This window comes from Cavia porcellus, unplaced genomic scaffold (assembly GCF_034190915.1).
Source record: "Cavia porcellus strain 051 isolate PalLab524CR breed Dunkin Hartley unplaced genomic scaffold, mCavPor4.1 scaffold_7, whole genome shotgun sequence".
Lineage (NCBI taxonomy): Eukaryota > Metazoa > Chordata > Mammalia > Rodentia > Caviidae > Cavia > Cavia porcellus.
The window spans coordinates 53,540,788-53,563,210 of NW_026947490.1; the positions used below are offsets into that span (position 1 = coordinate 53,540,788).

Below are 22,423 nucleotides of genomic sequence, written 5' to 3' on the forward strand. Positions count from 1 at the left end.
TCATAGACTTGTTGCCCATTGGTATGTCTTCCCTTGAAAAATGTCTACTTAAATTTTATCATTCATTTCTAATTTTTTTGCTATTGAATTCTTTGAGTTCCTTATATATACTCTGGTTATTAACTATTATTATATGTGTAGAATTTATTTTGCCTAAATAGACTACTGTATTTAGTTTTATGTTAGGTTTTCTTTTTTGTTTTGTACTGGAAATCAAATGACCTCACGTTTGCCAGGCATAAATTTCATTTATGCTTGGGTGAAGTTAGTTATTATATATTGGTCTAGGATATTATTTCTTACTTTTAGCTTTTCATAGAGAAGAATGTAACCTTTTTTAGAAGTTAGTTTTTCATGTTTATTTCATGTTTTTCTCATTCTTAATTTTATCTAATTTGGCTTTTTCTCTTTTCCCTTTTAATTTGGTTTACAAAAGGTTCATCAATTTTGTCTTTTCAAAGAAGTATCTTTACATTTATTTGTACATAACCTAATTTTCTAATTTCTAGCTTTATTAACTTACACATTTATGCTTATTTTCTCCTCCTACCTACTACTGTTCAGTTTAAAATACCTTTAAGTGCTAATTACCTTTCATATGTAAAATTTTATTGGTATACTTCGAATTTTTAAATATTTTTTTCTATGAAGTCTGTATTTCCTATGTAAGGCTGCATATAAAATGCATACATTATTATGTAATGTTTTCTTTATAATGTTTTCTTTATAACCTCCTTTTAGATTTTCCTACTTTTTCTAGGTTTTTAATTTCCAACTTTTAAGATTTTTTGGTGATATTTTATTTGGATTATCTTTTCATTAGTCATTTTTTGTTGTTGTTTAATTTGACCAAAAACCAAAGACTTCTAAGTTCTAGTAAATCTATCTTAAGTTTTTGAGACTAAGATATCCTTACTGACCAAATATATGATAAATTTTTAATAACTATTTCAAGTATGAGATACTTGCCAGGAGTAGTGACTCATACCTGGGATCCTAGCAATTTAAAAGGCTGAGGCAGGAAGATCACTAGTTTGAGCCTAGCCTGGGAAATTTAATGATTTAGCAAGATTCTGTCTCAAAAAAATGAAAAAGGGCTAAGGATATAGCTTTGTGTGAAGGCCCTGGGTTCAATCCTTAGTGCCACAAAATAAAATGAAACAAAAACAAACAGACAAAAAATACCTAGATACACAAAATTAATACATTTTGTTAGGAGGATTTAGATTCTCAGTGTATTTACAATATAATTTTTACAGATTTCATTATTTTCTCAATGTCATTTTTTGTCTCAATCTGCTAAATATGAACGAAGTATAAAATCTCCCACTATATTTTAAATTCTATTAAGCTCTCCTTCCATACCTAGTAGCTTTTTGCTTAAATATTTAGCTGCTATAATTACTTCAAAGACTTGGGTTTATATCTCATAAGTGATGCCTTGTCTTAATACATAACATTCCTGTTTGATAATTGAGACTAAATTCTTATCTTGTTGCTATAAGCTCCTGTCTTTTAAAAAATATTTGCTTTGTTCTAAACATGTTCATAGTAAACCTCAGATGGTGATTTCTTTTATTTGTTTGTTACTGAACATTTTCTGATTTTTAATGGAAATTCAATCATTTCACATTTATTGAGATGACTGATATATGTGATTTTATTCCTTTTATGTTTATGTATTCTAAAAATTTACATGGAGAGGAGACAAATCTTCATCACAAAATTCCAAATAGCATATATAGGCATTTCTCCCTTCCTTTTGCAGGTAGGGTTTAATTCTGGCCTCACTTCCCGACTTTAGAGCTGGCTGGGTTCAGTGCTTGGCTTTTAAAGGACAGAGTAGAGAAGGAGAACACTGGTGACTTTAGGGAGAATCCGGCACACAGTCATGATGACAGCGAATATCACCAGTGATGTCATGTGCTTGTCACACGGACCCCAATGAGACAAGACACAAAAGCCATGTCACTTGTTTTTTTCCCCAAACACTCATAATCCCATCTAAGATTATGAGTTTTCAGGAAGAATCAGAAAATCATCAAAAAAGCCCAGTGCATATATATAAAAACTATTTTATGTTGTATCTGCTGGGGAGCCCAAGCTGTTCCATATTCTGTTCCCCACCCAAGTCCTTGTTCATTTGACTGGACTGTCAGCTTGATTGGCTTGAGAGTCACCTATGGGATTAACAAAACAAACAGAGATGTGTCTGGGTGGGTCATGGAGGTGTGGCGGGGGTCTCTGGTCCCTGGCTCCTTCTTCTCTGGCACTGTTCCCCTGCTGTGTTTCCCAGTCAAAATGAGCAGCTCTGCTGTTCCTGCCATAACCATGGACTGAATCCTCAGAAATCAGGGCCAAATAAACTTACCCTTCCTGAAGCTGTATATATTGAGTGTTGTGTACCAATGATGAGAAAAATAACACATTCACTTTCTCTTAAATAACACTTACTTCAATTTCTGCCTGTTAATGCAACACATGCATTTCTTATAATATTTGAAAAATGTATCAATTGTTTCCTCTACCAAAGTGCACATTTGCCCCTTCAAGACCTTTAACCCCTAGCTTCACTGTACTCTAATAAAATGAGAAATCTGGAAAGATTTTACATTTCCCTCTTTTTTCTCAATTATTGTACTATTATTCTAGACAAGTATCTCCTGTAGTGTATACCTTTTATTTCAGCAGAACTTCTCAAACAATATATGTCATATTCTTAGTTCATTCTTGTTTACTTAGATTTCATTATTCACAGGTTACAGCACAGTTCATCTTTCTCTCCCCCTCAGCACACTGTTCTAGTTTACTATTGTTTGCTTAGAGCTCCCTTTGGATTTAAAAAAAAAAGTGACTGCTCTGAGGGTGTAGTCAGGGGCAGAATGCTTCATAGCACATGCAAAGCTCTGGATTTGATCTCCAGCACCACAAACAGCATCGACAAACTAGTGTGATTGAAAACATTAATTTTAAATTTAATGCTTAAAACATCTCTGTCAGGATATAATTCACATGAACTACACGGTGCTATGAGCTTTAGTATATTCAGTTCTGCAATTTTTATCACAATGTAACTATCAAACATCTTTACCACCCCAAGAGCAATCCCATATTCAGTGGCAGCCACATCCTGCTCCCATCCCTCACCAGGCTACAACTACTACTAATACTGTGTTAGTTACTTTTTACATTTCTGGGCCAAAATATCCAATACTCCAACTGAAAGGAGGGAAAGTTGGTTTTCTCTCACAGTCACAGAGGTCTCAGTCCTTGCATGATCCAAGGGAGATCGCAGAGGAAAGCTGTTCAAGTCATGGCAGCCAGGACAGGAGACAGGGATGAGAACTCACCCTTCCAGGCCGCGTTCCCGTTGCTCCACCTCTGCCCAGGCCTCACCTCATAACAATGCACGTGGCTACAAATTCATCAAGAGGTGAATCCACTGAAGGGTACAGCACCCATGTAATCCAATCACCTTCCACATACAGGAGATTTTTCAGAGACGTTTCAGATCTAACCCCTATCAAATAGTCTCTGTGCTCATTGGCTTATTCTGGGCATTTTGTGCAATGGAATTGTACAGTATGTGGTCTTTTCTGGCTAGCTTGATACTTTTAAAGTGCATCCATATTGCACAACAGGCATCGGCAGCTCCCAGCCCATGACCATATCCAGTCCTGGACAGCTCCTATCACAGCCCCATGCGATGGTAAATTTAATTCTGTAATGTGATTTTTATCAGTATATTTCATGACTCCCTTGCACGATGCTTGAGTGCAGATTTGGCAGGCAACATTGGAACTGCTGTGTAAGGACAGAGTTAGTGCTACTATCCCCACCTTCTGCCCCCACCGCACTCCATCAGTGGGATTGAAACCCGTGCGTGTCAGAGGTCCCGAGCTCTGTGTGACTTGGCTAGGAAAACACATAGATTGCTGGTAATTGCGTTGCAACCTACCTACATGTGTGTGTGCCTGGGAAAACAGATGTTTATTGTTATTAAGTAGACATGTAAGTTTTCTGATTTAATTATTAACCTGGGGCTTGTGTTACTTCATAAAATAATTTAATAAGTTGAAACATAAAAGAGGAAGTATTGTTGCTTATGCATGTTAACTATATGTGGCCCGAGACAGTTTCTCTTTACTCAGTGAGGTGCAGACAAATGACAAGTTTGGGCCCCCCGGGTAGAATAGATCAATACTTCAGTCTTTTTCCTCCACCTGATGCTCAGGGCTTTCACACTGAGCTACATCCCTAAACTTTTAACTGTTTTTTTTTTTTTTTTTTTTTTTTTTTTTTAGTTTTGAGACAGGCTTTCTCTACATGGCTAAGTTGTTTTCAGTGGGCTTTACTTTATGATCCTCCTGCCTCAGCCTTCCAAAGGGCTGGGATTCCAGTTGTGTGCCACCACACTCGACTTTAAACCTTTAGTCTTTTTTTTTTATTGTCAAATGACATTCCACTATATAATCAGCCACATTTTGTTTACCCATTCATCAGTTTTAGTGGACATTGAAATTGTTTCTATTTTTTACTGTTATGAATAATGCTGCCATGAATACTCGTGTCAAAGATTTTACATAGACATAACATTTCTTTTTTTCTTTAGTTCTATAACTAGGAGCAGAATTGCTAGGTCCCATGCTAGCTCTATGTTTAACTTTTTGAGAAGCTGTTAAACAGTTTCCCCAGTAGTTATATGTGTTTTTTTTTCTACCAGTGATGTAAGATGGTTTCCAATTCTTCCCGTTTTGCTAACATTTGTTATGATCTATCTTTGATTACAGCCATGCTAGTGGGTATAAAATAGTATTTCACTGTGATTTCAATTTGCATTTCCTTAATGACTAATGATGGATGAATGGTGCTGAGTTCCTATTCATGTGTGTATTTGCCATCTGTTTAACTTCTTTTTTTTTGAAAAGTATCTGTTTAGCTGGAGATTTAGCTCTGTCGCATAAGTGCCTGCCTTGCAAGTGCGCAGTTGTGAGTTCAAACCCTGATACAAAAAAAAAAAAAAAAAAAAAAAAAAAAAAACCTGTTTAAAGCTTTGGGCATTTTTTTAGTTGGGTGATCCATCACTGTAATATTGAATGGGAGAAGTTTTTTAAAAGCATTTCTGAGCTTGAATCTTTTTTTGTCTTTTTTTCATTTTTATCGGTACTGGGGATTGAACTCACGACCACCTGCTTGCAAGGCAGGTACTTATGCTGCTGAGCTAAATCCACAACCCCCTCTGAGTTTGATCTTGAGGTACATTTTGTAATTCCAGCCTTCTGGAGGCTGAAGCAGGAGAGTCAGAAGTTCTAGGCCAGCTTGGGTGATGCTGCTGGTCTTGATCAAAAGGCTGAGATGTGATTCTAGCTTGAGATTCTCTCCCAAATAAAACAAAAATTTTGAATTCGTATCTTTTGCCTAATATATAATTTCCAAATATTTTCTCTCATTTTATGGGTTATTGTTTTACTTTCTTGATGGTATTCTTTGAAGCAAAAACATTTTGAATATTAAGGCCAGTTTATCTATTTTTTCACTTATTTTTTGTGACTTTGTTGTTCTATTAAGGAGCTACCATCTCATTTGATATCATAAATATTTGTTCCTACTTTCTTCTAGGAGTTTTACAGTTAATCCTATGATCAATTCAGAGTTAATTTTCATTATGGTATTATTGCAAGAGGACTTTCACTTTGTTTTTTTCCTTGTGGATCTTCTCATTGGTCCTTTCCTAAGATAAATATGGAAAGATCCATTGTCTATTTCTACCATGTGCCCAGGTATTTCCCTTTCTTTTTTATTTTTAAAGTAGTTCTCATTTTGTGGTATAGATTGATTTTGAACCCACTCTGTAGCTTGAACTCATGGTGAGCCTCCTGCCTCAGCCTCTGGAGTGCTGGGATTACAGCGTGCATCACCACACCAGGCTCTTCCTTTTATTATAAGAAATAAATAATTTTGTCTGAATGGTGAAGGATATCAACCGTAGCCTCCAGCGTCTGCTGTTGTAATTTTGTGTTGTTCATCTAAGGTTGCAGTAAAGAAATGCGTGTGATTGTGTTCTTTTACAGAGTTCATGTCTTCTTCCCTGAAGGCTTGCCAGGCTTTCCTTGTTACTGGGTTTGGAATGTTACTAGGATATGCACTGGTGTGGCCCTTTCTCTTCAGGCAAATCGCAAAGATACCTTGTCCATTATAACTGTCTTTTTTCCTCCTGAAATATGTGCAATTCACATATTAGTTTTCCTGGAAAGATTCTCCAAGTCCATTATATCTTCCTTCATGATTTCCATCCCCTCTTTTCTTGCCCTCTGTGTTTAAAATACATTTGATCATCCTGTGGTTTTAATTTGGGTCTCAATGATGACCAACCTCTGCTTTGATTTCTCTTATTTTTAGTTGACTGCCCCCCTTCTTTCTTTTTTGGTGATGGAGGGTTGAACCTGGGGCTTCATGTATACAAAGGATTCCTTCTACCCCAAGCTACAGCCTCTAACCAAGTCTTTTCAAAGACATGAGAAAATTCTGTTGCTGTTGTTTGTGTATGTGCTGTAGTTGAATATCTATAAGTACTCATTCTTTTTATATTCTGTGTTAGCTTCCCTTCCTTTCCTGTTTCTCCCCCATTTCCTCTCTCTCTTCTCTCCCTGACAAAGTCTCACTCTGTTGCCTGTGCTAGCGTCCGACTCATAGGCTCCAATGAGCCCTGCTGCCTCAGCCTTCCCAATACTTGGGACTGCACGTATCCACTATCACACCCAGCAAAACGTCAGCGTGCATCTTCAGCAGCTCTATTTTAGTTCCATTTGTGGCAGGTGTTCCATTTCTTCTGATGGGTGTTTCTCACCCTGGCAGCTAGACAGAAAACACTATAGCTCTCTGTGGCCCAGGCTTGCTGGAGTCTTTAATGTGGCGGCAGCCCCCCATGGTGGAAGGAGAGGTGGTCTTTCTTCCTGTCGGTGAGGAGATGCTGTGGACGTTGCTGGATTACCAGGGCCCTGCATGGAGCCTCCTTGCTCCCTGGTGTTCTCATGCTCTCCCAGCCTCTGAGACCAGATGGGCTCAGTCCATTAAGTCCCCAGGCCTTCTTAGCCTCTTAGAGCTAGAACATTCAGGCAACCTTCCCCAGGGGTTCAGGCTCATACTGTGATCACCGGCTTTACGATCCCTCCCTGGAGCTCTCTAACTCTCATTTCCCTTTGTAGAGGAAGTTTGCAAAAAATCTTACAGTATCCAGATCTTCAGTTGAGTCCGCTGTTCATAGGCCCCAGAAACCACTAGAATTGGGAGAGGCAGAGAGACTGAAAGTAGACTGTAAGGAGGAGAGGAGAACTAAATTCAAACCACTATTCTCCAAAACTATGCCATGGATCGCACCACCTCCACTTTAATCTGATGCACTTGAATCTCATTTATGTCTCTGCCTACCAAGGCAGAATGTGTCCTCTTAGCCTGAGCTCAAGCCATGTTTGCTTTTGTACACCTCGCTCCTGGCACAAGGCATAGTGGGGTTTCATTGACTATATTTGGAGTGAATGACTGCAAATGTGAAGCTGCAATGAATGGTTTGCTCGGGTCTCAGGAAAAGCATTTAGATTCCTGCATTGCAAACAGGACCTCTGATGCTGGTCATTGAGATGAAGGAGATTTTAGCAGAAGGATACTGAGAGTCCAAGAGTAGAGAAAAGCATAGGGAACTAGATTTGGAAGTGGGTAGGAAGCAGGGCACTCCGGAGGGCCAGGAAACAAGCAATCAGGACAGGTCACACAACAGGAACATCGTGGTCAAGATCACATTCTTGAATCTCCTCAATGTCCTCCAGTCCTATGTTTATCGCCTTTTCACTGCTCATTCAAGATCAAAGTTCTAGAAAGACACTGTACCAGCTGCACCACTGTATTCAGCCATGCAAGGAAGAGCTAATCCACTGGCTTCGGAAGTGGAGGCAGGTACCCAGGTTTCTCATGCCACCCAGGTGACTCAGAAAAGGGAGAATAACTCCCGCATAGGAGAGATGTGTGATAGAAAAGAGGAACTAGTGCTGGCTGACTACAAAATAACATGTGTTCCCAAAGTATTTTTAGGTTTCTGGTTTCCAAAATGGTATAAGTGACCCCTTTCTACCCACTTCTCTTGAAAGCTGGAGTTCTGACAGAACCTCCACGGCTGAGGAGAGGGAGTAGCAGGCAGGGCGGCCTCCAGGCTCCACCCTTAGCCTCCATCTCCCAGATCACCCACCCTCTGAGTCAGGGAGGATTCAGTCGATGCACTGGGTCCTTCCTTGAGTGTCTGGTTCAGAAGCAAACTTATCCCTGTGAGAGCCTGAAATTCCCAGAACTGGCTTTAAAGAGCAGCAAATGGGCTTCTAAGGTCCTAGGTTCAACCTCAGGTCCTCTTCTCCTCTCATAAAAATCAGTATGGGGAATGGCATTTAGGGCTGAGCAACCTAAGCAGGGCTGTATGAATTGGCTTGAAAGCCTAGTCACCGTGGGTGTGTTTCTAAACAGCTGTCTGTCTCAGCCTGTTTGGCTGGTATAACAAAACAACATATACCGAGTGGCTCGTAAACCATAGATTCTCTGTCATGCAGCTCTGGAGTCTGGGGAATCCTAGATTGACGCTCTGAGAGCCCACTCATCACCATTGCTATTTTCTCACAGTAACATTACGTGGGAGGCAACGAGGGGCTTTTCTAGGTCTTCTGTTGTAAGGGCTCTAATTACATTCATGAGAGCTTTACCTTGTGACCTAATCACTTCTGAGAAACCGTACCTCCTCCTATCACAGTGGTGGTTAGAACTTCAACACATAAGTGTAAAGCGGGGAGTAGAACAGTCAGATCACAGCATTTATGTTTCTCCGTGAATATTTGTTGAGTTCTGTGTCAGGCACCTTTCTGTTGCTGGGATAAAGTAGTTGATACATATAGTTTAAAGGAGACAGGGTTTACTTTGGCTCATGGTTTCAGGAGTTCAGTGCATGGCTGGGTGGTGGCATGGCAGAGGAAAGTTGCTCACATGTTAAGAAAGAGAAAGAGAGGAGGTAAGGGCCAGAGTCAGACAGAATGAGAGAGTGAGAGTGAAGTGGGGAGAAAGAGTGGTGAGAAAGGGCCAGGAATAAAATACATTCTTCTAGATTACATGCCTGGTGATCAGGCTCCACCTTCTAAAGCATATTCAACTGTGAACTTATTAATAGGTGAATCCATGGATGAATTTAGGTCTCTCCATGATCCAGTCACCTTACAAAAGCCCTACCTCTGAACCCATGAGACATTTTCTTCTTAATATTTGTTATAGTCTAGTGGAAGAAAACAACCACAACACTAAATATGTACTTGCAGATTGGTATAGTACTATATACATGGTAAGTAGAGGGTATCATAACAGGAACGCAGTACAAGTGATGGAGATATGAAAAAGCCTTTTTGGGGAATAGCCACACACCTAAACCTAAGTAATGGGCAGGTATGCCTGGTGAAGTGCTTGTTCTCAGATTTCTATTTTATGACCAAAAGTTCTGTGATGACTCTGGTTTTCAGCTGTAGGTGGTGTTCACATGTGGGTGGAAAGGGGTATTGTAAGTGGAAAGGGGCATTGTGGGTAGGAGGGGCATTGAGGATGGAGAGGGGCATTTTGTTGTTATGGTTGCAATGATTTTAGAATCCCTACTGCAATTTAGTGCACTGAGGCAGATGTTAAATGCTTGTAGCATGCAAAACAGTACTGTAGAACAAAAACTCTGATTGGGATGTCAACAGTGTCTTCAGTGGAGATACTCTACAGGCTGAGGTCAGTGCCACAGCAACCAACTACATCATAAGGGGGCCTGCCACAACAGTTGACCCAGATGTCCTTGGATGCATCAGGATCTGCCCATGCACAAAGCAAAGTGGCTCCTAAGGGCTCTGTGACTCAGAGCAGGAGGACTAGATCTGTCAAAATTAGTGTTGGTGCTTGCAGAAGAAGGGACGTACCGCCAGGTGGGTGGACCAGCAGGTGATGCTTCCCGGGTAGAAGAGCCTCAGTGTAGGAGAAACCGCTAAGATATGCACAGTCTTAGCAAGGATTCAAGACTTTTCTAAGTGCCCTTGGGGGGGGGCACTTAGATGAGTGACAGGTGTTTTTTTTTTAAAGAGCATAAAACCAAACAAAGCAAAGCAAAATAGAATAAAATAAATCCAAACAGAGCAATGCAAGTGATACGGGACATCTAAACAAGACAACAGAAATCAACAAAGGCTACCACAATGTCTCTCATTTTTTTCAAAATAGCTTTCCATAATGTCACACACAATAAAATCAAACAGAATAAAACAGAACAAAGCCAATCAAAACAAAAAAATGAAAGCATTACAGGACTTCAAAATAAGGTAATAGGAAATCAACAATGGCTACCAAAATGTCTCTTGTTTTCTTCAAAATAGTTGTCCATACCATCACACATAATAAAAGCAAATAAAACAAAACAGAATAAAACCTATCAAAGGAATGAAAGCTTAATAGAACTTTAAAACAAGATAACTGGAGATCGATCAACAATGGTTATGATAATACATCCTACTATCTTCAAAATAGACACCTATATCATTCATAGTAAAATCTAATAAAACAAGACATAAAACCAAACCTACAAAATTATTAAAATGATACAAGAATTCAAAATAAGATAATAGGAAGTTAATGGTATTATCACTTTCCCTTTTTAGGTGTTTTCTCCCCTATCACTTTCGTAATATCTATTGCACTTTTTGGATCCCACTAACTCCTTCAGTTTTTTATGCTAGGGATGACAGTGGAGGGGAATGGGACAGGCACTTGGGTTTCTCAGAACCCAGGTTCCCAGAGAGGTAGCAGGGCATGGGTGGGCTTCTCCAGACCCATGCAGCTACACTGAGGTGTCCTTGGTCTCCAGGGGTGTGTGCTGGTGGTGCTGCTTCTCTCAGCTGCGTATCTACACTGGGACTCCCTCGACGGTGGCAGGCACACATGGGTGTTTTTGTCTGATTCTTCTGGTGGGTGCTGGCTGCCCAAAGGAAGTGAGGATCTCCAAAGGCAGCCTATGGGCACACCGGGTGATCTGCTCAAAGGAAGCAAGTCTGATGGCAGCGGCAGGCACGCAGGGGTGTCTCCCCGCCCACACTGGCTGTCTGCTGACTGACAACTTTTAAAATATGGAGGGAATGACCAAAATCTATGCCAAACTTTGAAGCTCTTTACACCTAGGTTTTATGGTCCTTTTGTCCAGACCTTCCTTCTTGAAGAAACACTGTATTCTTTGCCTGCTTCACTTTCTCCTTTCTTATAGTTTTTTTTTTTTTGAAAACAGTACTAAAGATTGAACCCATGACTTCCACACTGAGTTACATCCCCACACCACTGTTTATTTTTTAATTTGAGACAAAGTCAAATCTTACTAAATTGCTAGGTTGTCCAGGTTGGGCTCCAACTTGCAATCCTCCTGCCTCAACCTCTTAGAATACTAGAATTACAGTTGTGTGGCACCATGCCTGACTTCTATGGCTTTTGAATGCATCAGTGGCGTTGTTTTCTATCTACAAGTAAAGGACAAACACAGAATCATGCTCTGGGAAAGCAGGATTCCTCCACTGGCCTCTGACAAGTACAGATCTCTGAACTGCATCAAATCCCAGCGTTTGCTTCATGGTCTAGAAATGAGTTGGAACTGAGTAAGTGTTCTTATCCCAGGATGTCATCGGTTTCATGCAATTAACTACCCAGTGGAAAAATCTCTCTCCATCTCAGTGATGATCATACCATTATGGTCAGGTCCAGGGCACTGCTAGCTTAGCTTTGCAAATTTCATTAGCAGTAGCTGTTTCCGCCTCCTTCCAGGTCATTAATGAGTTTGTTAAATGAGGCCAGTTCCTACGCCAGCCTCCGTGTGCCCCAGAGGACCTTCCCTTCCGACCAGATGTTGTCCCCGCCAGCATTCCACTGTGATGAGAGCATTTAGCAACGGGCCAGTTTAATTCGGTGCACAACTTTTATGGGAGTTGTTGTCAAATGCATTACCGACACCTGTGTAATTGTGCTGTGGTCCTGTGCATCCTTCCATTTGGTCTCTTTTTCTTGCCTCCTATTGCTATTTCCTCACAGTTATTTTAAAAAAATTGTTATTGCAATAAAATACACATAGCATACATGTAACCATTTTAATCTTTTTAAAGTGGGGTTACTTTTTTATCTTGCAAAATTGAAACTCAACCTGTTGAACAATCTCCATATTTTTCTTGCCACAGATCCTTGCTACCCTTATTCTGCTTTCATTCTCAAATTTGAACTTTATATATAAGTGGAATCAGACTGTTTAAAAAATTTATTTATTTTTTGTGGCTGGCTGATTTCACTAACCATAATGTACTAAGGTACATCCATGTTGTCGAATGTGTCAGAATTTCCTTCCTTTTTGGAGGCTGATGAATACATTTTGTGTACATGTTTAGTCCAACTGTACATCTGTTGAATTGCTTTCAAGTTGTAACTATTGTTAATAAAACTGCTATGAACGTACCTGTTCAGTACATATTGGGGGCCCTGCCTCCAGTTTGTTTGTGTGAATTGCAAATAATATGGGAATCCTACTTCTACATTTTGAGAAATTGTCCTACAGTTTTCCTTAACAGCTAGACCATTTAGACCCCTGCAAAGGATGCACAAAATTTCTAGTTCCTTCATATTCTTTCTAACATTTATTGTCTTATTTTTGATAGCTGCCATCCAAATGGATTTGCAGTGGCATCTTCTTGTGTGGGTTTGATTTGCACTTTCCTAACGAATTAGTGATGTTCTGCATCTTTTCATAGTCTTTTTGGTTAGTCATGTCTCTTTTTGGGAGAAATATCACTTCAAGTTCTTCATCACTTTTTTTTTCATAGTGGCATTAGCGATTAAACAAACCAGGACCTTCACACTAAGATACACAGCATCAGCCATTTTTGTTTTTTTTATTTTGAGGCAGGGTCTCACTAGATTGCTAAGTTGCTTAGTGCTCTGAGTTCACACTTTTTGATTCTCCTGCCTTAGAGTGGGCACCATACTCAGATTTTGCCCATTTTTAAACTGAGGTATTTGATTTTTTTTTTTCTGGTGCTGGGGATCTAACTTACAACCTTGCTCTTGCCAGGCAGACGCTTATGTCGCTGAGCTAAATCCTAGTCTGAGATACTTGATTTTTGTTGTTACTACTTTTTAAATATACATTCTGGAATTAATCTCTTAAAATATATGATTTGTAATAGTTTTCCTATTTGGCATGTTGCTTTTCACTCTAAATTATGTCCTTTGATGCACAGGAGCTTTAAATTTTGATGTTTTCTTCTAACCATCGTTATGATTTTAGGAATTGCCTTTTTCCATTTAAAAACTACCATTAGCTTAAGCAAAAATGAAAGAAAAAAAAGAATAAACCTACATGCCACAAAAAGCCCAACCCAAAGCCCAGAAGAACAACCATGAAACTACCTTTAGAGATGGAGAGAGAGGAAGGAGAGGGACCAAAATGGGCTGGAAAAAATAGAACTGAAGGGAAAAATGGTGAAAATAGAGCTTTTGCAAACAGGAAGGGATCCAAGAGTCTGAGGGAATGGGGGAGGGGGGGGGAGAGGGGCTAACAAAAGGAATCAAGATGTGCTATGTCTGTATACCAAGTGCCCGTGAGAACTGTGAGCATTATTACTGTGAATGTGTACTAATAAAAAAATTCTTTTTAAAAAAGCACCCATTGGTGTGAGCTTGCCATTCCTTTTCTCTGTCATTCCATGCTGATCACCGTGACTGACATTGGCATTTTTGAATCCTCAGTGTTGGGACTGATTTCCACACTATGAAAGGAATCCTAGTAACAGTTCAAGGTTGGGGGAAAAGAAAGAAAGAAAGCTAGAAAAGAAAAGCAGGACAGGGCTTGTCACTTCATTTGGAAAAATCAGAAGTGACAAGGGACAGCAGAGGCAGCAGTCACAGAGTCGATTCACACTGTAGCATTCTGCAGTCAGTTCTTCCTTCCAGAGTCCTGGTGTGAACGCTGCTGTTATTCCCACTTTGCAGATAAGAAAACTGGCATGCCTGCAAACACCACAAACATCTTGTTGTTCTTTGTCAGACATCCACAAAGCTATTTTTAAATTCTAGACCACGACTGGATTGCCTCTGACCTCATTCCTTTCATTTCACTCTGTCCTGTCGCATAAGACTGATAGCCTCTTAGGCAACACGGGCAGACATTGTGCTGGGCATTTTGCATGTGTTGTTTCGTTAATCCATTCCTCCCTGTACAATGCAGACTGAGGATCAGAGAAGTTAAAAATTTTTGCCTAGGGTCATAGTTCCAGACAGAAAGAGGGTAAAATGTTTGCCAAGTCCGTCTGGTTCCAGAGCTTCTCCAGTATGAAAGTGTGGAAGCTGGACCCTCCCTACAGGCTCCTGTGTGGAAGACCTGGTTCCACCTTGATGGCGCTGTTCCGATGTGGGGGAACTTGTAGGGGCTTGCGCCTATGGTGGAAATACCTCACTGTGGAGTCCTCTTTTAGAAAGGGGTATCTGAGCTTCTCCACTGTCTGCTTTGGGCCATCATGAAATGAGCAATGGTGTTCTCACTATGACATTTTGCCAAAGCAAGGGGCCAAGCACTTGTGGACTAAAACCATGGAACCCATGGGCCAAAATCTATCTTTCTTCTTTAAGTAATTTTCTCTGGTACTTTGTCACAGTGGTAAAAAGAGGGCTCACATACTCACCTCAAGTTTTGTTCAGGCAATCCAGACCTTCTTAGCTTAAGCTACACTCTGGATGGTCTCTATTATAAATTAATTGAAAAATTCTTGTTATTAACTCCTTATTTTGCTTAGGCCCCAAGTTCTCTTGCATTTAGAGTGTTATAGATGAAACAGATGATTTCAAATCTTGCTCTGAAGCTCACTAGCTTTGGGACTTTTAAGAGTCATTAACTCAGTCCCAATTTCCTCCTCTGAAAACTAGACATTGCATTATTTACCTCCTGTGGTTGACTTGAATATTAACTGACATAATGTCTGCAGACAGCCTAGCACACTGTCAGCACCAAATAGATATCAGCTATGATTAATTTTACAAACAGACTTGATCATAATGCGTATACCATAGTGGCTGTATACTCTTACTATAGTTTTCCACAATTTGTCCCTCCTAAACATCATACTTAAGAACAGATTAATGGAAATTTTCAATGGAAAAATTAACTACAGACAGATTTAGTACCAGTTAGAACTTGATGTGGCTGCATTTTATAGAAAAATCACAATAACGTTGTATTAAACATACAGGGTTTATTCTCATACCTAGAAGTCCAGAAGGGAGCAGTACAGAACTTGTGCAGCAGTACCATGAAGTCTTTCAGATCCATATTCTACCTTTTCTGGCCTACCATCACCGGAGCATAGACACCATCTTCAAAAGAAACCTACTGGTCCAAAATGGCTGCTGGAGATCCAGCCATCATGTTCATACTTCAGATAGCAGAAAGGAGAAACAATATAGGGCAGAAAGGACACAGTTCCACAGTTAAGGAGATTTTTTTCTGGGAATCTCATTTATGTTTCCACTTATATTTCTTTAGGCAGATTTTAGTCACCGGACTCACTTTGCCTAGCAACAAGATGGGCTGGGAAATGTTTTTTAAAGGTTATTTTTATTTAACCATATTTAGAATTATTTTACTGAAGAAGATGAAGAAAAAAAGAATGATAATTTGCAGTCTCTGCCTCAGACAAAAAAAGTTGGTGCTGATTGGTATTTTAGCATAGCTTTGTTAGTTAGTTTCTGGGTTACTTCTGAGACTGGACAGGGTTTTGTGAATGAGAAACCCACATGTATCTGCTTGTATCTTTAAATAGTTGGAGTGGCATGGGAGGCTTCCACTATCTTCACTGCCCTGCAAGCTACTGTTAGAGAGGAAAAGCAATTTTAGTGCAGCCAGAACAAGATGGAAGGAAGAAACCCTACGAATAGCAGCACAGGTTATGCCTCCAAGTGTGAGAAACAGACACATAAACTAACAAACATGAACTGTGTGTGTCCCTGCATCCAGCATACCTCGGTTTTTTCAGACATGGTTCCATCTTCACATTCTCTACCCTAAAAGCCTTGTAAGGACATTTCTGCTTCTGGGTCTCTGGTGCTCCTTGTGCTGCCAAAGGATGGATCATCTCACTTGCATGTTCCTCTGGCCTGTGCACTAGCAGATAGAACATAAATGTCGGTTGATGAGAATTGTTATTCACCATGCAACACAACTGAGTTCAAAAAACACTAGTTCTCACTGTAAAACCCACATCAGAATCTGGCTGGTGAGGTCACCTGATAATGAGGTTGAGTTTTATGTTTTTGTTTTTCTTCACTGGCTAAAATCCTTGGAGGGAACCAAGAAGGAGCAGGTGGAAAAGCCACGTTCACCCTGCCCGTCACGAGCTGCCTGTGGTGGCCCTGGACACCTAGTAATTGGGCCCCATGAGCATTTTCTCGTCATGTGGGCTTCAGCAATATTTTTCAGGGCTGGAATGTACAGGGTTGGAGAACCAGCTTCGTAGGCAGTGAAGCAGAAGCAGATGTGTAAGTTTCTTTTTTAATTATTAAACTTGGTCTTGTTACATGATGCTAATGTTATAATAAAAATATTTAGAAATAAAGAGTGTGTTGTTACCTAAACACACATAGCCATATACACATAACTGTAGCATATATTTTATGGGCAGCAGCCTCAGACAACTCCTTTTCACTCACTGCGGCCCAGGATGGACACTCATACCCTAGCTGTTAAAGTCCTTTCTGAGATTTGAGGACTCCTCCCACCAGTGGGTCCACCCTTGGGGAAGCTGGCCTTCCAGACAGGCCTGACTGTCCCATCCTCTCCTTCCTGGGTGGTCCCTGGCCATTGGTCCCCAAGGGGCAGGCACTCCTTCTCTTGCTCAGGGTGGCCCTTCATTCTGGCAGATGCTTTCACCCTTTTAGTCAAGAGCCCTGACACAGCACAAGAAGCCACCATGAAGGCGGTCCCTATGAAATCTTGCATTTTGTGTTCCTTTTCACTGGCTGTCATTTCCTGTGTCACCTCCTTGGAGGGCAACTTTCCTGCTTTCTTCCAACCAGTACCATGTTTTCTCTGTCACCGTCTGACCTTTTCTTTTTGTCACAGGTCCCTGAGATGAGAAGAGAGTCAGGACCATGGAGAAATGTTCCCGGGAGTCCCAGCATCAGATCACTTGGCACAACACTGAAGGGATGCACAACACTGAAGCGTTCTGAGGCCTGCCTGCCAGGATCCCTGATCACTGCTTCTGTGGGAAAGGCATTCGCCGTGGTTCACCCTCATGGACATCTTTTCACACGTGAACTCTATAGGGTTCAAAAGTCTACAGTGGCCTGTGTGCCTGGAATACCATGTTGTCAGGAAGATCGTACCATAATCTAGATAGAAAGACTTGCTCCCATGGACATGAGCTCTGTGGCTCATTTCTAAGGTTTTTGTGGTGTGAAGCACTGTGTCAAACCCTGGCTATGCTTCAGAGACATCTGGAAACTTATTAAAAATGTGGGACTGGGTTTCATTCTGGGTATGGTCTGACTCAGAGGGACTGGAGTGGGGGACAGACATTTGTACTTCGGAGAGGCCTGAATGCATGGTTTGGAGGTAATCTATGATTATTTGATATCTGCACATGAAGACTTTGCATGAACTGAGGTGTGCACCTATTGCTTGGCATTACAGAAATGCGCTGGCTCTGGACTAGAGGATCACGTCCAAGTCCTGGTGCAACTGAAGCGCACAGAGTGTACTTGGTCTATATGGAGAACTAAAGGTCTTGGAGATGTTACTCTTTTCAATGAATTTAGATTACACAGGGCATGAGGTCACTTCCCAAAACAAGAGAGGCAAATGAGGTAAACTGGACTGGGGAGTAAGCAAAAATTTTTTGAGGTAGCTTGGGAAATTTGGAGCTTGAGAATCTCTGTGGGCTGTGGGAAGATTTTAGGAAGTTGAGTAAAAGCAGTCTCTGTATTTTTGTGATATAGTTGCCCTTTTTTTTTTTTTTTTTTTTTTTTTTTTTTTTGTCTTTTTCCTTTTTATCGGTACCGGAGATCGAACTCACGACTGCCTGCTTGCAAGGCAGGCGCTTATGCCGCTGAGCTAAATCCCCAACCCCCTAGTTGCCCTTTTTGTTACAGCATCTACAACTTCACTGAAGACCTACAGAAGTTCTCAATGTTGTTGGGTGTGAATTTCTGTTCATTTTGGATGAGATGCTTTACTGAAAGACAGCCCAGTGTTATTCAGATTACTCATGTAAAAATACTGCCCTTGCAAGATTGTTAATTTAAAAATACCTGTTAAATTGTATATAGTCAAAAAGAAATAGCAGTGATCATTAGGTTAGTCTATTTATTACATGTTGTATATTGTACCATATGGTCTGTCTGTGTTCACAATACTGAAAGTGAAAAATGGACTCACAGTTTCTGTGCTCCAGAAAGTCTTTATGTACAATTCAGACATTGCCAGGAAGCTGACTGTATACATTTTCAATAGAAGTCTATGATGATTAAAGCCATTTATTCATTTATTTATTTGGTACCTGGGATCAAACTCATGACCTCACACTTGCCAGGCAGGCATTGTGCTACTGAGCTATATCCCTGACTGGAACCTCATATTTAAGAACCTGGCCAGATTCAAGTATCTGAGCTTGATGAGCCCTTCAAGAGCATCTATCTCATTTTCTATATTCTTCTGTTGAAGTACTGAGGCCCACCAGGGGAAAAAATTTAGCACTGTTGATGAAATGTCACCATTAAAGTATTTGATGATGTGGTCACTATCTATAGGTCACTGCTAGAAATTATTACAACGTAAATCCTTCTTAATAGATCAAGCGTAAGCTGTCACTGCTGAAGTTTGCATAAGGATCATCTGGTTCAAATTGCTTATTTGACTAATGAGGCACCTGGAGTATGTTTTATGTTGTTTACTGCTGAGTCATGGCTTACAAGTGACTGCATTAGGCAAGATTTGGGATGGCGGTTTAGAAAACAATAGAACAGCAACTTTGTATTTTTTTTTTCCCAGAACAGTATTTATAAACTGCTGCTCAAATATATTCTTGCCACTTAAAAAAAATTTTGGCCAAGTATCTCCAATTCAGGTGGAATAAATGAAGGTGAGCAATGCACAGACATAAGATGTGTAAGTATGAAGTATGCTGCAGATAAGATTCTTTTCTAGAAAGTTAGTAGGTATGTAAGCAGACATGTGTCCCTGTAAGAGAACAAAGAAGTCAACCCCTTCCTGTGAGCCAGCTGGTACGCAGATTGGGAGACAGGAAGTGTCAAGTGCACCCCTCCCTGCATAAGCCACTGTCTGATTTGGAGAAATGTAGCCTGAGATGATAGCTACTCAAGTAAAAATTAAAAAAAAACCCAACTTGATATCTGTGTTGATTGACTTTGCAGACCTAAAGACGGCTGAGCACCTATTTAGAGGATAACGATATGCAGAGTACCAACTATGGGAGATGTCTTTCTGAAGGTGATAGCCATTGTTAATTCCCTATTATCTTATTTTAAAGTCCTGTATCATTTTCATTGTTTTTATTCTGTTTTTTTTCTTTGATTTTATTATATCTGATGGCATGGGCATCTATTTTGAAGATAGCAAGATATATTATGGTAGCCATTGTTAATTTCCTATTACCTTGTTTTGAAGCTCTATATTGCTTTCATTGTTTTGTTTTGATTGGTTTTATTCTGTTTGATTTTATTCTCTTTAAAATTAAAAAAAATAGTTATGCAAGCAGGCTTTAGAGGCAGACATGCTAGGTTTGAGTCTCAGATCCAGCATTTAAGAACTGTTCTTTACATTTTTCCATCTATAAAATATGAATAATAATAGCACTGATCTCATAATTGTGAGGCTATTTGATTTTTTTTCAATTAGTGAGGTAGGAAATATTGTGTAATTATTAATTACTTATAGCAGGGTCAAGCACATAAGAAGCACTCAATAAATGTTAACTGTTACTATTTTGGAAAACTTGGTGCTGGAAATTAAAGCTCTGCTTCTTGTTATTCAAGTCAGAACTGCATTAGACAATTTCCTACTCCCTGCTGTATTTTCTAAATGTAAAGCACAGTGTCTGATATAGCTGGGTTCCCTCCTTGGGTGGTTTCTCTGTTTTTGCCTACGAATTGTAGGCTGTGCTTTGCTGGTGCTTCTTTCTAATTTTCAGACTGCTTCAGAGTGAATCCTATTTAATCAGCTTACACAGGCTCAGAATCCATTTATTTGATCTCAAATTGGATGTTTGCCTCTCAGGTCCAAACCAAAACAACAATGCAATTTACCTTATCTGCTTTACATTTCTGGCTTCCAGGGAGCAGACTTGGCAAGTACTTCATCTCCCTGGACACTGGGGCACACAGCCCAATGAGCTTTCTCTGCTGGCCTCAGGAAACTGACCTGGTCTGGAAAATTTGGAAAATTTCAGAAGACTAACAAAGCCATTGCCTCCATTCAGTCCATGGTATTGATGGGAGGGTGTGTTTACTTGAAATCCAATCATGGCATTATAGATGTATCTGACAGGAGGTCAGGCTGTTGGCAGGAGGAAAGGCCATCACCAAAAAGGTCCATTCAAGGCCTTTTGCCACAGTACCCTTGACAAGCTTTGGCAAAATCTGTTGTCTGTATTTTACTGTGACCCTTGTGTTTATTCCTTAAAGTTTCCTTGAGAGTTCTATAAATAAATAATATAATCCTGTGATGGACTCAGTGCTTAGAAATGATAGTCCGAAATCGATGCTTCCTGCAGTGTTTCAGAAGAGAACTGGAACCCTCTGGGTTTCCCAGTATTGAGGCTGGGTTGGGAAAGAGAACACTTGTTTTTCTTCACATAAATAAAAATAAAACCAATCAAAACAGAATAAAACCAATCAAAGCAAAACAGTTGAATATTCTGCTGTCAACTATGCTGGGTCTTCCCTGCAGGCTTTTTTTTTGTTTGTTTGTTTTCTTTTTGTTTTTTGACCTTGAGAAAAGTCACTCACCCTATAGTTTTGGTTGATCTCGGAGACTGGAGAAACCCAGAAAATGCCTTTTCTTGTCTAGTATATTCTTCCTTGATTTTTCCTCTCTTTTCTTATTTTTTATTGCACAGATCTTTCCCCAACTCTTTCTCTACTAATTGTAATATAGGGATTATGTTTCTATTCTCTTGATGGTTACTCAAAAATATTAAATAAAAATATTAATCTGGCATTTCTATCCTTTGTAGCAAGAGTTCGTCCTCTGAGGTAATTCATCTTCTCATCGTTGGTCTCAGTATTTTGCCTGGGTATTTTCCTCATATGTTTTGAGCTTTCTGCAGGTTCAGGTTAAGTGAGAGTTCCTTTTTCTCCAGTGACCCCATTTCCCTATCCATCAGCCATCCTGTCCTGTCCTGACCATCAGAGTCCACCCAGTGTGAGGGGCTCAGGCTGCATCCCTGAAGAACATCAAGGGCATCACGGATATAGTCATCAAGCCAGCAGATGGCTGGAGCCTTTGTTGGGGTGACACAGATTCCTTTAGACCTGCTAATCACTGCATTTCAGGTAAGCCCTGATCCATGTAGTAGTTTGGTGTAACTTTGCTTAGCTCCCTTTCTGGGGTGGTAGCACCTGGATTGAAGAAGTGATGGAGGTTCTGTTTAGAAGAGGACACTGGGGATATCTCTGCCTCTTTTCTGATCCCTTTTGGCTTGTTTTACTGTCTCAGATTTCTTTTCTGTCTTTTTCACATGGGGTTATTCATCTTATGAGAGTGGATTTATGACACACAGATTCTATCTCACTTTTTGTACCTCAGTCATTACTTGTACTTGGTGGCAATGATCATGCTAAAAATGTAATCCTACTGTGTCATACTTAATGGAAGTCTTTTAATTTTTACTTTTGTTTTAGTATTGTTATTATTAGTGCAGTGCTGAAGATTGAACCCAGGGCTTTCACACTAAGCTACATTCCTGGTTCTTCAAAATTTTTTTTAAAAAATTTGAGATAGGGCCTGGGAATTTAGCTCAGCGGCATAAGCACCTGCCTTGTAAGTATGCAGTCATGAGTTCCATCCCCGGTACCAATAAAAATGAAAAAGACAAAAAAAAATTTGAGGTAGGTTGTTAACTTGCCCAGGTTGGTCGTGAATTTATGATCCTCCTACTTTTGCCTCCAGAGTGTCTCCCACCATGTTGGGCAATTCCTTGATGTTTACTAGAAGAGTACTAGAAAGCACCAGCCTCACTGAAAGAAGTAGGCACTGATCTAATTGTCAGAACTGGGCACTCTCTGTGGTTTTTGGGAAACCAATTTCCTCTTTTCCCTCTACCCCTCAGATTCCATC

General features: G+C 40.1%; 1 long non-coding RNA gene across 1 annotated transcript in view; it reads left to right on the top strand.

The window, feature by feature from the left end:
* Positions 1-20,805, top strand: part of LOC134476977 (uncharacterized) — a 76,293-nt gene extending 55,488 nt beyond the window's left edge. Inside the window, exon 2 of the long non-coding RNA XR_010048840.1 lies at positions 17,189-20,805. This is a non-coding gene — a long non-coding RNA (uncharacterized LOC134476977). The remainder of the gene's footprint in view (positions 1-17,188) is intronic.
* Positions 20,806-22,423: the final 1,618 nt, after the last annotated feature.